The sequence below is a fragment of the Triticum dicoccoides genome, chromosome 5B, assembly GCF_002162155.2.
Source record: "Triticum dicoccoides isolate Atlit2015 ecotype Zavitan chromosome 5B, WEW_v2.0, whole genome shotgun sequence".
Taxonomy (NCBI): Eukaryota; Viridiplantae; Streptophyta; class Magnoliopsida; order Poales; family Poaceae; genus Triticum; species Triticum dicoccoides.
In genome coordinates, this window is record NC_041389.1 from 550,336,987 (window position 1) to 550,341,768 (window position 4,782).

General features: G+C 44.3%; 1 pseudogene; it reads right to left on the reverse strand.

The window, feature by feature from the left end:
• Nucleotides 1-4,782, reverse strand: part of LOC119310051 — an 11,939-nt pseudogene that overhangs the window by 1,532 nt on the left and 5,625 nt on the right.

Sequence of the window (4,782 nt, forward strand, 5' to 3'; positions counted from 1 at the left end):
TCCTCACGTCCACTGATGATGCCCCGTCTCTGACACGGTCCTGGCTTGGCCTGGCCGAGGTCGCGACACCTCATTGCTGCTAGTTGTCGTCTCTGGCATGGTGTTGCGCCTGGAATCCTCTTCATTCTCAAATGAAATAAAACATAGCACATGTTGCAATTTCAGGCAACTTACTAATATAGAACCTGCTAAAGTTTAGTCAAAACTTCTTACACGCACGATGGAGACATTATTCTCGTCGAAACATCCGTGTTTAAAATAATTGTTGTGCTACTCCTAAAAATCATGCCCAAGCAGTAAATTTATAAAAATGCAACTCCCATTCAGTGAAAAGTGGACTTTGCGGGAATTGATGGAAATTGTATTTTCATCAATCAATTTAATTTAGACATAAGGAAATCTAGGTCGATTCAGAAGAAAACCGACAAAAACCGTAAAAAAAAAGGTTAGAAACACACGACTCAAATTTATAGAAAGAAGAAAACGCGAGCACGTTCACTCACGTACGCCAGAGCAGAACAGCTAGGCACGTTTCAATGCATTCCTCTTCCTCTCTTGCCCGTCAAAACTTTCCAATTTGCTGCCAACTTCTTGCTAATATATTTTATCATCAGCTTCTCCATGATCAATGCATCTGCCCATCTGATGTCCATACGTTGAAATCTACTCTTGCTCCCGATCAAATCCATCTCCATCCATATGAAGTGCCGACTACTCTCGACGGCGACGGCAACCATGGCTGTCTGCCAAGCCCCAAACCTGTTCTTTTGAACGAGTATCGGGACTGGAGCACTATGCCGGGGTTGCGCTGCCATCCTCCTCCATGGACTGCAGTTTCTGGAGATTCTAGTCTAGCATGCCCTAGATGGATCACATCACGAGAAGGCAAAGATAAACTAGGCAGCCAGCCCGCCGGAACAACCACACGGCCGGGGTCTAGATGGGAGGGACACCGAGGGGATGGACTCACCAGGTCGAACATGGATGCGATATGGGTGTTTAGTTGGCCCCTAAGCGTGGCGACGTCCATTGTGAGGAGGTGATGGAGCGGATCTGGTGGCGGAGAACACGTTGAAGGGATTCAAAGCAGTTGTGGTGGTGGAGGAAAATATTTTGTTTTAATTGCTGCAGCCAAAGCATATTTAGTTGGTATCTAGCGGAAAATATTTGTTTTTTAATTGCTGTAGCCAAAGCATATTTAGTATCGTGTGGGATATACTCCCTCCATTCCTATATATAAGGTGTATTATTTTTTTATAAAATTTCAGAATGTAAAATGCATTTCTTCTAATTCCACATAATTCCCTTGTTAGCCCTCTAGAAAAGGGAAAGTATCTCTCTCCCGGTTGTGTTTATCTCTTCTTGTAGAGAAGGAAGGAAAGTATCTCTCTGTCGATTGCATGTACCTTTAATTTACTGGACTAACTGATTTACTTGCCACTAACTAATAAATTTCTCAAGGGTAATTTCGTCCTAACTTGTCTATAATTATGTGCCTTGGTCACTGTGCCGAAAATAATACACCTTAGAACGGAGGGAGTATATAGTTGGAATGCATTGAATGCGTTCCTAATTACCGCCAATTTTCACCTTCTCCGCGTACGCTCTCTCACGTTGAATTAGCACTTGCAAGACATGTGTCATGTAGTCTGGCAGTGTGGCCTCACTGCATCTCTCTTCCACGTTGCATCTATCGAAGCATTTGCAGTCGGATATAGCAAATCCAGCTCCCTAAACATCTGCAGACGTGCCGGAACACGGGCCTGACTGTCAGTTGGAAGCTAGCGACGTCTCGGCTTGACGGGAGCCTATGGGTGATGCACCATAGGAGCTGGCACAACAGATCCGTGATGTGTCCCAGCCGCTTGGCCTCCAAGTCTCGGACTTCTCCGAAGAGTGGAGGGTTCCGCCATGGTCTCGAGGAAAAGAAAGTGAAGTGGATTGCTGGATATGAATTAGGTGGCTGGTGGCTGGCTTGTGTATTCTATGTAATGTGTAATCTACATGTGCGCTTGTGTATTCTATGTAATGTGTAATATTTCATTAACAAACAGTCCCTCGGATCCCTGCAAAAAAATGCTACAACATATGAGCAATACAAGAAGTACACATTTGTGTATTTAAAATATCAAATAATAGGCTATTTTTAGATCCTCATATTTATCCCCTTTGTGTATGTACCACATATTACCGGCAAGAAAAAATGTGTACATACCACATATTGAAATATGTGTATTGAACACAATTATAGCCACATAGGTCACATTCATATGCATCTACACGTAAACATGTCTGGCTGGATAGGAAAAAAAGTCTGAGTGGCATATGGGACCATCTTGGCAGGAAGTGCAAATGAAATAAAAAGGAATAAAACCCAACACATTTGTGGTTAAATTTGATTAAGATGAAATAATTTCCCTTAAATGGGATAATCTTTGTCAAAATAAGCCACATATTGCTTTCTTCAGACTACTGGCCTCCTCGTCAGCACGGCGTCGTCCTTGGCCTCATCGCGCACGCGGTTGGCATCCTTCAAGCTTGCTGGAGCTGGGCCACCTCCTCGCGGGCCACGGGGCAATCCGAATTCGAAGCTCAAGATAGAACAATTAAAACCATTAACCTACGCATCAAGGGCGTTGCCTCGCGCTAGCCACGTCGGCAGAACGAGCCGAGTGAGGTACTGTGCGGGCTGTTCGTTTTCAACGGCAGCACCCCCCCTCGGCCCTCTCGCTCGACCAAAACTCTCGAGGACACCCAAACCCTAGAGAGAAAACGATGTTGGTCTCCTACCCCCTCCCGCCGCGCCCCTACCCGACAAATTAACTCTCTCGATTGACATGTTGTAAATATTTGCAGAAACTATGGAGCACTCCCGAGACAAAGAAACAGAAGCGATATTGGGGGACATAATCGCAAATGGAAGGGATGAAGTTGCGTCATTTCTCTTCGACACTGTTGCTCAGCTGGAAGAACTGGGTGAAGAAGAGGGCTATGTTCATGATGGCTTCAGCCCATTAATGCCGGTACAAGAAGAGGACTATGTTCATGATGGCTCCGGTGACACAATGGAGGTACAAGAAGGAGACCGTGCTGACTACTCCGGTGACCGAACCGAGCCCGGCCAGGTATATATATATTAGTTAAGCCCGTGCTGACTAGTTAATTGATGCTTTCATTGTTTTGGTATATGTACACATATTAATTACTCTCGTCTTTCTTCCTTATAATTTCTAGCCCTCCGGATTGAGCACAACTTCGGTAAGGAGAAGAGGCCCGAAGAAAAAGTTGAGCTCGGATGAAAAGTTTGAGATCATAGAAATCGCGCCCGACGACGAACCGATTGAACTCATCCGGACAAGGAAGGCATTTTCTGCTCAGTGCGGGGTTCTTGTTAGGGAAAAGATCCCGATCAGCATCCAGCAATGGTATAAGCCTAAAGAGGAAGACCCTGAGGTGTCTTATGTCAATGATATGCAGAAAGAATATCTTTGGACTGAGCTGAAGGCAAATTTCACCCTACCGCCAGAGGAGGATCTAGAGAAGCCAGTTAAAGAGAAATTAATCAAGTCTTGTGCTCTTAAGAAGATGGCAACCCTAATGAGGAGGTGGAGGAAAGAGCTGAACCAGTTTGTCAAAAAAAAAGACACCAGAATTCATCGGCAAATATGAGAAGATCAAAGATCACTGGCCCGCATTTGTCACTACTAGGAAAAGGGCTATAGATGGAATTGACACTAATGGCGCACCAGACATGTGGTGCACCATTACTATATACTAATGGCGCACCATGTGTTGGTACGCCATTAGTGTCCAAATACTAATGGCGCACCACATCGCAGGTGCGCCATTAGTAAAAAAAAATTAAATTTTTTGTCAAAACTACTAATGGCGCACTGTGGGAGTGGTGCGCCATTAGTAACTTGGCCACCACTTCCACCGAATGCACCCCCCGGTGGATCGCCTTTTCAGTTTTTAAAAAAATAAAAGAAAATGATGAAAATGTCAAAAAATAAAAGAAAATAAGTTTCCCATGTGATATGTGGTCTAGTTGTTGGGAAAATTTGCAAATATGAATTTCGACTTCATTTGCAAAATCTCTCGAGAATTTGTAAAAATGGGCATAACTTTTGCATACTAACTCGGATGAAAAAGTTTTTTATATGAAAAATCATCTACTCGAAAAGTTACATCCGAATTTAACCCGGGGAACCCCGTTAAACATTTTCAAAATCCTCAAAAACCTAACAGAAAAAATATACGGGGCTTTTAAGATCTGGAGAGGCAAAAAAATTCAAAAAAAATCAAACTCACTAATGGCGCACCTGCCCGTGGTGCGCCATTAGTATCTTCCCGCCTTCAAAATTCAAAATAAGTCAAAAAAATAAAAAAAAGTTACTAATGGCGCACCGGCCCATGGTGCGCCATTAGTATCTTCCCGCCTTCAAAATTCAAAATAAGTCAAAAAAATAAAAAAACTTACTAATGGCGCACCGGCCCATGGTGCGCCATTAGTATCTTCCCGCCTTTAAAATTCAAAATAAGTCAAAAAAATAAAAATAAAAGTGAGTAATGGCGCACCTGCCCACGGTGCGCCATTACTATGTCGTATATATGGCTGGGCGCACCTCCTCCACTCCACCTCTCCTCCAGTCCATCTCCTCCTCTCCTCTCCTCCACTCCATCTCCTCCTCTCCTCTCCTCCACTCCTTCTCCTCCTCTCCGGCGACCTCCTTCTCCTCTCCAGCGACCTCCTCCTCCTCTCCGGCGACCTCCTCCTCTCCT